The sequence below is a fragment of the Amblyomma mixtum genome, chromosome 4, assembly GCF_055824585.1.
Source record: "Amblyomma mixtum isolate Tamu chromosome 4, ASM5582458v1, whole genome shotgun sequence".
Lineage (NCBI taxonomy): Eukaryota > Metazoa > Arthropoda > Arachnida > Ixodida > Ixodidae > Amblyomma > Amblyomma mixtum.
Window position 1 is genome coordinate 140,781,999 of NC_143015.1, and position 12,856 is coordinate 140,794,854.

At 42.6% G+C, this 12,856-nt stretch overlaps 1 long non-coding RNA gene across 2 annotated transcripts; it reads right to left on the minus strand.

Moving 5' to 3' along the window:
• Positions 1–268: 268 nt before the first annotated feature.
• Positions 269–12,458, minus strand: LOC149348478 (uncharacterized). Of its 2 annotated transcripts, none has more exons than XR_016292262.1 (4): positions 11,700–12,458; positions 7,084–7,236; positions 3,292–3,414; positions 269–297 (listed from the first exon to the last, which is right to left on the minus strand). It is a non-coding gene; the product is annotated as an uncharacterized LOC149348478 (long non-coding RNA). The 2 variants fall into 2 exon arrangements; XR_016292261.1 differs by lacking the exon at positions 269–297 and adding an exon at positions 728–827.
• Positions 12,459–12,856: the final 398 nt, after the last annotated feature.

The window sequence follows — 12,856 nt, forward strand, 5'->3', positions numbered from 1 at the left end:
TGGTTGAGTACAAGTACATACGTTTTATTTTCATGACAAACTGCACACATTGTACAGTCAGGCCGGAATGAAACGCGAACAGAGCATGTCAAGAAAACAAAATATTTTACCTGCCTACTTTCAGCTGAAGTGTACAACTAGCCTGATTCATGTGTCTGGGTAAAGGGCCTACTGAAATGCATAATCGAAAAAAGGTTGTAAAGGAATATCTCGCTGCAAAGCAGAAATGTATGACATATGCGTGTTCGCGTTTCATTCCGGCCTGACTGTACCTCTAAACATTGCTGTCGGATCCATCTGAAAAGATAAAAAAATCCTCATTTAGTAGCCACACAACACCTATTATAAATTTCACAAATACATTTGAACCATCCGCTATTGAACAATCGGCTTTCGTAGAAGCTTGTAAAAGCCATTTACTGAGAACCAAACCAATATGATTCATTGCCTAAAATTCATTTCTCATAACAGTAAACAGCAAAACCCACAGGGCCAGGAAGAAGCAGACAAAATGTGCTTACTCGGACACCACTGTGTGCATGAAAGTCTTTACGGTTGTCTACAATTTTGTGCAAATAGAAAGTAGCTAAGGATGGGTGCCAAATACAATTCAATGCAGATGCCTTTCATTACATAGCACTCAATGCACAACTTAGTGAGCAAGGAACATTGGTAACATCTGAAAAAGGCCAGACACTTGTCCACAAGCACGATGATGATTGTGATTTTTGATGGCGCGAGGGAATCTGAGGACAAAGAGCACCATGGCACAAGGTATTTTCTTCATCTCAAGGTGGGGCAATGAACCATTTGGCAGGCATTTCACCCTAAAGAAGACGAGCACCAGGTGAGGAGAAAGCTTGTACCCATTGGATTGGTGGTTACACAGCATTTGCCCACAAGCAATCAGGAAGCATACTTTCCCGAAACGTTATGCTTTCAGTCATAGTTTCCATTATCTCAGCATCTGCACGAAAATGCACTAATCTATGATGTCAGTGAAAATGCAGCCACAGGTGCTGGTTGCAGCTCACTAAGGTATTCAAATATCTCTGCAGTGCGCCTCACGAGGAACAGATGCTTAAGTTTCCACAAAGGGCTCCTTGCAGAAATTTAACCGAAGGCCGCTGCCATGTTAACCTTTTCAAAATGATGGCCCAGAAAGACAAAGTGTAGTCATGTGTCTGATGCAGAAAAAGGATGAAGGCATGAATCTTTCAGCTTCTTCAACAGCTCTGATGTGTTTGTAACTGGTATCGCTTGGTTTGGTTATTAGGGTTTAACATCCCAAAGCAACTCAGCCTATGAGGGACGCCGTGTTGAAGGGCTCCGGAAATTTCGACCACCTGGGGTTTTTTAACGTGCACTGACATCGCACAGCACACGGGCCCCTAGAATTTCTCCTCCATCGAAACTTGGCCGCCGCGGCCGGGATCGAACCCGCGCCTTTCGGGTCAGCAGCCGAGCGCCATAACCACTGAGCCACCACGGCAGGGCTGTTGCTGGTATTGCTTCGCACAGCTTCAGGCTTCTCTTTGACATTTCGTGAAATCATTCCATATCTGTGAAAGATCTCGCTCGCAAACATTTTGGTTCTAATGAAGGAGCAAAAAAGACCCATGTCCTAGGCCTTTTTTTGTGACACTAAAGGAAGGCTCGCTTTTAGGGTCATTATTACGAAGAGGTCCATGTGGCAACAAACTGAAACAATTTCTGCAAGGGCTGAGTGTTCTGACGCCTAAGAATTTCTCATGAGGCGCCCTGTAGATTGAGTGCTCTGAAGCCTAAGAATCTCTCATAAGGTGCCCTGTAGATGCATCAGAACACCTAAGTAAGCTGTTACTGAGTCCTGTAAGTGCTATGTCATTTGACATTAAGGGTATGTACTTTTCCTCGACACATGCAGTGATGATGTATATGTCGAGCGAAAGCATAAAAGACTTTGAAGAGTTGCGCTTCCAGATTGCTTGCGGAGGAAAGCACAAGAGTCTGGCCATGCTCAGCTGTTACCTTTGCTTCTTTTTTGTTGAGTTCTGCAGTGAGTACTACGTAATGACAGAAGGTATCTGCATCGACTCATGTTTAACATCTGTCTGTGCGACCTCCATCTTGCACAACACGACAGGCAACTCCATAATGCCCTTCATGCACCGAGTGTCAGTGTGTTCTGTCAGCTTCCTGGTCCTGTGTTTTCTATTCTTAAAGTTATTACTGCCTTCATTCTCCAGTCCATGAAGCCTGAATGTGCTACACTGGGTTGCTCCACGCGTCATGCAGTAACCTGGCCATTTTTTTTCATACATCGGAGGCACTCAGGTCGCAAGCCATGCTTACTATATTCAGCAGACAAGCGTACATGTGAGACATATCATTCATAACCAATTTTAACAGTGGTATTTCGTGCAAGAATATCTAAACGCTACTCAATTTTTGCTCAAAATTTCAGATACACACTCTTATTCAGATTAAAAACATAATTTGGCTACTGTGCTCTCGTGATGCCACGTCTTGAGTTTGCATCAGTAGCTTAGAATAGTGCCTCTGTTACCTCTGGCGATGAAATCGAAAATGTTCAGCAGAAGATTGTATGCATCCTTTGTGATAGATATATTGAGCGCTGTCGTTTCTAAGACTACGACTTTCTTCTAGCAGACCTTGGTTTGTTTTTGTTTTGTTTTGTTTATGGGGTTTAACGTCCCAAAGCGACTGAGGCTATGAGAGACGCCGTAGTGAAGGGCTCCGGAAATTTCGACCACCTGGGGTTCTTTAACGTGCACTGACATCGCACTGTACACGGGCCTCAAGAATTTCTCCTCCAAGGAAATTCCAGCCGCCAGGGCCGGGATCGAACCCGCAGCAGACCTTGGTATGTCTACCCTTTATGACATGGATTTTCTACATAAAGTTGTGCTCGGCTCTATTGACTGTGAGCCGTTATTGATGTCACTGCGATTTCGTGTGCCTCAGGGAAAAACCACCAAATGCTATGATAGATTTTATCCTGACATGCATGCCATTTCACCAATGACTCATTTGCAAATAACACAATTCAACTTTTTATGACACAGAAATATTTGCCTAATTTGCTGTTTTCATTGTTTACTCATTATGCTTGTTTTTCTTTACTATTATTATCATCGTATTTGCGACCATCTTTCTGTATTATGTCTGTTCACGTCATGGTGTTTGTATTGACTTAGTGTGCACTCGTTTAGGCCAATTGGCTGTTCAGGCACATTTAAAATCAAATATTTACTTATCTAAGCAGAAGCACAGCACCAAGGTACTCACCAACTGTTTGAAGCACTGTGCGCAAGTTCTCGTGCCGACATGAATACAGGTACTTTGGAATGCACACTGTCCAAGTCTTCATCATGCCATGCCGCTCCGACTCCCTGGTAGCAAAATTTTCCACTAAAAAAAAGAGCAATTTTGTTTATGTTAGACTAGTAATATTAAATTTTACTATATACTAGGTACTTCTCATCATTCTACCCCAGACTAAACCATACACCAGTGATCATCATGTTTTAATTTTGTTGTATATGATCACAAAATGTGGTGTAATTAACATGTTAGAAATTCTGGTCAAAATAAATCTGACAAAGTATTGTTTAAAAAAATCTGGGCACAAGGAAGAAGGAAGCTAGCCAGATAGCCTGGGCGAATGTTTTCAGTTTCATGCAAGCATCAGTACCCTTGCACACAAAATGTACAATTTAGTGGGTTTACCCTTCCAGAATGGAATTTCATGCTGCAACCATCTAGCTACGCAAAAAAAAATTTTTAACTTCCATTCCAGACAAAGGAAAGAAAATTCCTCTGGTTTTTCTTCACAAGCCTCTGCAAGTATACAATTCAGTGAATCTACTCTGCAAGTACGTGAACCTACCAGCACGAGACAATGACAAGAAAGGAGACAAAGCAGGCGCTGACTCGCAACTGAAGTTTATTGAAGTAAACAGGGAGTACATAGAAAAGCCAAATAACACCACAAACCACACAGTTACAGATATGCTATACCACAACATGAGTAAAAGATCGCTCTTAACTTTCCTGTCATCTAGATAGTCCAACTCGTTGCATATTAACACGATGGACAGCACACTCACAGATTTGTCACCGAGTCATAAGATGTGTCTAGCCTCGATAATTTTCCGGTTAATCTGCTCCGAATGTATCGCCAAAATGAGTGTTGCCAAACGGAATGGCTAGCAGCCTTCACATTCCTTGCGATGTACAGATAAGTTAGAACCCCTACCAATATCCAAATATCTCTTGTGCTCCCGTAGTCTTACATTCACACACTTTCGAGTTTGACCAACATAAACCCAACCCCAAGATAACAGTATCCGATGCACCACATACATTTTACAAGGCACATATGCTTTTCCAGGACCAAATTCACAAAATTATTCTTAACAATTTTACAGTTTGTAGAGAACTTATTAGGGGCCAAGAGCACCATTTCTGCGTCATACCTTCTGACCACATTTTTCAAATTGTGCGACAATCTACATATGTACAGTAACACAGTCGATCTTTTGGTATCTCGATGGCTGGCCCCGGCCGTATCCTGCCAATCCCTGTGAAGGGGTTTTAGCTTTAACATGCTAAAGGGAAGAATGGCGCAGCATCAAGTAATAAGGACAGCAGGACAACAAGCACACGCACAAGTGCCAACCTTGGAGTGTGTACAGAATCCAAGAGCACGAGCTTGACAATCAGCACTGACAGTCAAGGAAATGAGAAAACACTGATTTGAACATTCAAGATTGAATGAGCCCGACCCTTGACTGCCAACGCTGAATGTCAAGCACACGCTCTTGGATTCTGTATCTGCTCCAAGGTTGGCACTAATGCGTGTGTGCTCTCCTGCTGTCCTCGTTACATGATGCTATGCCATTCGTACCTTTAGCATGTCTGACCAACTTGATCAATCTTATATGCTCAGCTTTAACAATTTATCACTCACTCCTGCATGGTTGGGGAATAATGCTTTCATAAGCCTTAAAATCTGCTCATGGAGACCACTTGTCATGCTGTGAAAGCATCACTTCATCAATACCGAGCCTAGCCTAGATGACACAATGCTATCTTTCACTAGCTTAGAATGATTCGGCCAATAGTCAAGTAGCTGCTTGACCCTCCTGGGTGAATATCGGCAGCATACATGGCATGTGCAGAACATCAAGGTGAAGCCCAGAAACCGCAGCTCTTTTTCATGGGACATTTCCTCTAAGGAAATGCTAAGTTAAAGAAAGGCCTTGCTCCTTAAACAACTTGGCAATATGCACAGGTCCCACACTATCGCAACCTTTTGTAAAAGACCAGAAAATCAGACGCAGTGAAAGATTTTCCCCCAGCCCATGCAAGTTCTTGGCAATCACTCCATCCACCCTGCTTAAGAGAATATTACTTAGCACAGAGGCATTCAATCCATACATATACTAGACTTTTGAACATATGCCGCACAGCCATACTCCAGAAACATGCTCTTCAAATAAAAGGAGGTAAGTCCAAAAAAAAGACTATTACGCACCTGTTCCTAAACACAAGCTCATCATTGTGCTCCGATATACACATTCACAAGCTTTTCATAAGGTCCTCATACGGGATGGAATAAAATAGTTCTACATCGACACTAACCACCAGACAATCTGCTGGATTGCCATTCTTCAGATACTCAACCACGCTGCGAATTGAGTACAAGAAACGGATCTTCAAGATGCGAAGTAGACAAATGCTTTTGCAAATAACCAGACAAAATTTTGCAAGAACCCTTTTCTGAAATTTATCTGAAGAGCATGCTAGTGAATAGCATTTATTTTAAGAGCATGGCTGTAGAGTGCTGCAGTGTGGTATGTGTTCAAAAATCTGGTATATGTAGTGGTTCGAAGATGGGCCTTGTGCTAAGAGATATTTTAAGTAGGGTGTATAGAATGATTGTCAAGGACTTGCATGGACTGGGGGAAAAAATCTTTTGCTATGTTGATGATTTTCTGGTCTTTTACAAAGGTTCTGATAATTTGGGATGTGAACATATTCTTAGGTTTACCTTGGAGCAAATGTCGCCACAAAAAGAGCTGCGGTTTCTGGACCTTACCTTGATCTGCACACACCATGTGTGCTGGTGATATTCACCCAGGAGTGTTAAGCTGCTACTTGGACACAGGTTGGCTATTACAGGCTAGTGAAAGATAGCATTGGACTGTCAAGCCTGGGCTCAGAATTGATGAAGTCATGCTTTCTTAGCATGACGACTAGTTTCCAAGAGCACATTTTAGGTTAATGAACGCAGGATTTCCTAACCATGTTATTGCAAGAGCATACAATAAATTGTTAAAGAAGCCGAAAGCTTTTCACGGCGACCGGCGCCATCAGGCCGGGGCCAGCCAGCGAGATGCCAAAAGACCGGTTGTGTTACCGTACGCACATAGATTGTCGTACAAATTGAAAAATGCGGCCAGAAGGTATGATGGAAAAGCGATTTTCTTGGCCCCTAATAAGTTGTTTAAAATATGTAAAATTGTTAAGAATAATTCTGTGAATGTGGCTAGAGAAAAGTACACATGTGGTGTGAAATGTATATGTACCTTGTAAAATGAACATGGTATCAGACACTCTATCTTGTGGTCGGGTCTATATAGGTCAAACTGGAAGGTGTATCAATGTAAGATTACAGGAGCACAAGAGGGTAGGGGTTCTAACTTTTCTGTATATTGCAAGGGATTTGAAGGCTGCTACCCTTTCCTTTTGGCAGCACACATTTTGGCAGTAAATTCGGAGAAGATTAAATGGTAGATTATTGAGGCTAGACACACCTTACGACTCGGTGACTAATGTGCAAGTGTGTTGTCTATCGCACTAACACGCAATGAGCTGGACTATCTCGATCAGGGGAATGTTCAGGGCCATTGACTCATGTTGTCATGTATGCTTATCTGTAATTGTGTGGTTTGTGGTGTTGCTTGGCTTCTTCATGTATTCCCTATTCACTTCAATAAACTATGGTCGCGACTCAGCGACTGTCTTGTCTCTTGTCTCGTCTTTCGCACTGGTAGATTCACCATGATGTCTCACCTCTGCAGAAATCCAACACGACATTTTCCCCTTCACACTTGAGGTTCAGTGCATAATAAAGCCAACACCAGTCATCCGCAAGAAAAGTTCATGGCTCCATTAACACCGCCTCCTGCTTACAAGACACAGTGCGGCATTCATTGTAGATTCTACCTGCAACACAGAAAGCAAAGTTTTAGTTTGAGTGGACTAGACTAGGAAATCAGCACAAAATATCTACAGCCAAACGGCCGAGCTGAAAGAAATAGAGGGTAGCATAATAGTGAATATACTGATATAGTTTTGTGTAACATCTTCTATTCATATAAAATGTACACTTTTTTTTTCTTATGCTGACGCCTGGGCACACTATTTTGTGCACTTATTGCATGGGCCCGAACTAGCAGCTTGCTAAGGGCCCAGATGCTTTTATCACCCTGTTTGAATAACCTTCATCCAAAGTTAATAAACTGATACTTGATATTGCATGCAAGATATATGCATGATATATTGTGATATTCAACACTGCTACCATTGGCTTAGCCAACTATTTATGCATAACAAAAAATGCAGTATCACATAAATACTGATACAGTACTATTAGTGTTAATATTAGCAGTGCAGGTTCAATGAAAAAAAAGGGGCCTAGTGTTAGCTGCCATTCCCACAGCAGGCTTATGACCAATCGCCAGTTTAAAGGAAAAAGGAATGACTGAAAAGGGAGAGAGCCAGTAGTAAGGAAGACAGGCATAAAAAAAACATAAAAGGACATAGGATACAATAGGCAGGCAAAGTTATTTAGACAGCAACCACAAAAGAAACATTAACACCCAATTAAAGATGTACAAGACCAACCAGACCATTGTGCACAGTGGATAACTTGTTAACCTCATTTAGCCCAAAATGTATTTTCATATATACTTTTGCTATAAAGTGATAACATTCATTAATAGCATAACTGACCGACTGAAACCAAAACAGGGATGAAGGGCGGTGAATGAGCCCTAGGCGTGATGCTTTTGCCTTCCTAGTGGGACACAGAAGGATCATTCAGTCGAACATCGGGTCTCTGAGATTAATATGTAGTTTAATATTAGCGGAAAAATAGAAGTAGTAACAACAAAGCAAGCAATGTAGCTGAACATTGTTCTATGCACATGAGAAAAAAAAACATTATGAATAACCAAGTATGCAATGTTTGTAGCTGCACATTTCTTCACGCACGTGTCTAAAACATATGCGCATGATTTGCCACAAGAGAGCGCCTCGTTTAGATGGGGTACCTGCTATGGCAGTAGTGCACAATCAGGCTGGAATGAAATGCAAACAGCGCCTATGAACAAGACAAAATATTTCACCTGTGTGATTTCAGCTTGAGTATGCAGCTAGCCTGATTCCTGTTTCTGGTTAAGAGATCTACCTAATACACATATACGAGGGGGTACCCAAAAGAAACCGGAATAAATTTTTTGGTCGGCAAAGCTTCTGTGGTGCCGCGTTTTGCCACTAGGAGCGCATAGCACGAACATTCCAGAGTCAGTAAGCCGAGTGCCGTCGTTGAAGGAGGTCAGACTAGTTTAGGCAGAGTTTTAGAGTGACGACTGTTTTGTTTGAATGTCGTTTTTGCAATGGCTGATTTTCGTGAACAGCGTGCGCCGCTTAAATTCTGATTTCTGATCGGAAAAAGTTGAATGGAAACTCTTGAAATATTAAGAAAGACGTACAAGGACGATGCTATGGGGACAACTCAAGTGTTCCTGAATCGAATCCTGAATCAAAGCAACAATCATGCCAATGGAAAACTTCAAATTCACCTCGCCTCAAGAAAGCTCGTCAGGTGAAACCAAAGCTCAAAACAATACTGATTTGTTTTTTCGACGGGAGAGGAGTCGTCCATTGAGAATTTGTTCCGCAGTGTCAGACAGTTAGCCAGGCTTTCTACTTGGATGTTTTGAAAAGATTGGGCAACAGTGTGCGGTGGAAGCGGTCAGATTTGTGGCGGTCGGGTGACTGGTTTTTCCATCATGGCAATGCCCCTGCTCACACAGCCCTGTCTCTACGGCAGTTTTGGACCAAAAATGGCATGGCCCCTATTCCTCAACCCTCATACTCTCCCGACCTTGCCCCGTGCTACTTTCTTTGTTTCCTAGAATGAAAAAATAGGTGAATGGAAAACTTTTCGCTGATGTTGCTGAAGTGAAGAAAAAAACGACGGAGGCACTGTCAAGCATCAGAAAAGATGAATTCAAACAATGTTTTGAAAAATGGAATGAAAGGTTCGACAAGCGTATCATTGCAAGTGCGGAATACTTTGAAAGAGATTGAAGGTCTGTGCTTAAAATGTGAATAAATAAGTTCAAACAAAAATAAGTCCGGTTTCTTTTGGGTACCCCCTCGTATGAACCCTTTCTAAATGTATACCTTGCTGCAAAGTAGAAAAGGCTGTCACTTCCAACACCAAGCAGATATGTGAAACCTGTAAGAACTCCTTCAAGGCAAGAGTCTGGAGACAAGCTTCTAGACCCACTCTGAAGGATGTAGATTTGGTGTTTAGTGTGGCATATAATTACTTCTGCATTAATAGCGAGCATGTAAGGCCAATACAAGGTGCTTCTGAATTTGGTCGCCTAAAATTTGCTTGGGAGAACGCAAAATAATGCTAAAGAGCAATCTATAGACACAATATTGCATGCTGAATAAACAACAAGAAAAAAAGAAGGCAATGCTCTGGAAGCAACTTCAGTCATTCAAGACAAAAATGATGAGGCATGCTGATGCTGCTGCTTGAACAATAGAAAAAAGCGACTACTGCTTACTTACAATAAACGCTTTCTCTGAGCAAGCAATGAAAGAGAGCTGTAACTCATGAAACCTCACGTCATTCTTTTTACAAAAAAGAAATTTAAAAGGTTGCAATGCAAGAATCCCTGCCATAATAGTATTCTCCTCACACTTGGGTTACACAAGCCAAGGCTTTTAACAGCATGGGTTTTTGCATGTGTTCATTCTGAAGCATTACCCGGTTGAAGCGACACAAAATATTTACTTCCCCATGAACCTGTGCGTGTAGCATAATCACAGAAAATATTTTTTACACTGGACAGAAATACAGCAGCATAGTGGCGTAACTGACACACAACAGGCTTCGGGGACAGTGCAAGACAATGATCTGAAATCCTACACAACAGACCTGCGACATTACAATGGCTAAATACTTGACAGTAGTATTTAACAGCCATCTAAATGCTCGTGCGCAACAGGTGGGAGCACTATACTGCGAAGCAACAGTAAACCTTTGCACTAGTCTAAACAAAAGTGCACCTCATTGCGACTTCCACTAAACTTTTTTGCTCCCAGTGCAACAAAGCAAGTACACAGGGGGCTCGAATGGCAACGATACGATGTGTTAGGCTATCATGTCATCATCTTAACATAAACAATGCATGTGGTCTCTGTTCCGGACTGCCAATCAGCCTCGAGAAGACAAAGATGCTTATAAAAAAAGAACAAAGCAACAAGCTCTCAAACCTCACAGTGAACATAGAAGTAGTAGAACCATGTAACCTAGCCAATAGTTCGAAGCTAAGCAGCAGAAGAAAATATGTTAAGGCCAGGACTGAGCAAACAGAAAATCATGGAGGGAACCTAAAAGCAGCAATAAGCAATGAGAGTGGAGTTGCCTTGATGTTCATTGTCAATACCTACTGCTCAAAGTAAAGGAAACCAGGGTATAAGAAATACAGCATTTCATATTATGCTTTGAGCAAATGCAGTGAGAATGAAACAGACTAGAGACTTGTCTTAGAACATTTTCACTCTTTACTTTGCACAAGAGGAAAATAAATTTGTGTGCAGTTCACCTACTGCTTGGCACTGTCCTGGAAGGAATGAATCCAGGTCTCGAAAAGTCTACAGAGAGAATACTGATGCTGCATGTGCATTTTTCTCTAGACTCCCTCGTTTATTCCTTCCCTTAGGTTCAGGAGCCCACCGAGACACAGTTACTGCCCCATTTCCTTTCCTCAAAAACCAATTTTAATTTCATTTCTCTCAACTGTCCTGGAATGTGTATAAGTTACCAATTTTTTTAGTGCCTAATTACATACTGTAATTTTTGCAAGGAATATGAGATTGATGGACAGGAAAAAAAAGTCTGGAATGGCACCTTAGGTAACTTTGCACCTGGACAAACAGCTGACCCACTAGGCGTCCCCAAGGGTTCTGCTGCGAGGCGTCCCTAGCAACAGTAGCCGGTTATCCAGATCCAAAAGAACCACGCGAATGATTACCGAAAAGTTTAAGGACAGCAGATGCATGAACACAAAACAGCTTTTCAGCACTGTTGCAGTGGGATGAACGGTTCCAAATCTCGACTATACCTGGGAATAAATAAATTATCAGAAGGCCATCTCGAGCGCAGAATGATCTCAAAGCACATTCGACACGCACTACCAACATGGACAGCCTGTGCTTAATTGAATCCAAAAGTTTACGCTGATCGACCGATGTTACCTCAAATAGAGACAGAAAGCGCATGCACGTTGTGCTGATGTTACCGTGAACATAACATGCGACGAGCCACAGGATTACTATAGAAACAAAAAACCGCTTTCAAAATCTGATAACAAATTGCTCACCTTCTCACAAGTTCACCAAACCGGAGACGATGCCGTGTGGCTGCCGCCAGTCACTCGCGATGCACAGAAACAATAAAAATGCAATTCCGCTGACTTTCCTTGAGCAATTTTCAGTCGATTAAACTTCAAACTGTTCGTACCGACCACCGTTCACCTCACCAAGCATGTGTGCACGGAGGAAGCAAAATTTACGCGGGCAAGTCAGCCGCGCAAAACGCCGAGCACGATGCCATTTGCAGAGCTATGGCATAGGCTATGGTGGCTAGCAGAGTTGCACGGGAAATTCATAGCGTCATTCGCGTATTCGCATCCATGCTTACATCGCTGACGCCGCAAAAGCGCACCACCTTGAAAACATATCAGATGTATTTAATTTTACCGTAGCTTTTTTAGCTGACAATTTGAATGGTTTTACATATTAAAATTTTCTTTTCGTTTCATGAGCGTTGTTACCACAAGAGCGCAGTGCATGCAGCTTGGCCGTGACGAGTCGAAGCGCTAGCCAAGCCCGCAGTCGGAACCATGTGCGGATTGTGTGTGGTGTTGAGTGAACAGGTGCTTTAGAACGGTTTTTGTTCTTCCGTGTTCGCTGCGTGCGTCCTGCGCGCTGTATTGTCGTTACGGTGTGTGTATGTGTGCGGCCCGTACGCTGCATTGGAGTGTACAACCGCTTGCTGTCCCATGCGGCATCGATTCATAGTAAAACGACCGTGCAGAATGTGCGTTACAATGCCAGTGGCCCTGCACGAAAGAGGAGACTTGAAGCCGGCGGAAAAGCTGCTCACCCTCGTGGGACTGCAAGAATCTGGCGAGGAACAGTCGAAACACGTTTCGGTGGATGATTGCGTTTATCAAGCTAAAAAATTCAGCACTGGCCAATAGCACTGATGAGCTGCTGCTGCATCATGATAAACACCTGTCTAAAGTTTATTACAAGCTTGTTGGATGTGAACGTGGCCTTGAGTGGTATTCGTCGAGCAGCGGCCCTCAGGAGGTGGAACCAGTCGATACCTGAAGACGATTACTGTTTGCCCGCGCCCTGGCGCCTCGCTTCCAACCGCATGCGTTGGCGTTATTTATATCTGAATTTCACACGTAGTTGAACTTTCGCAAATATTACAGCCGCATCTTTCAAACGTGCCGTGTGAAGAGGACCC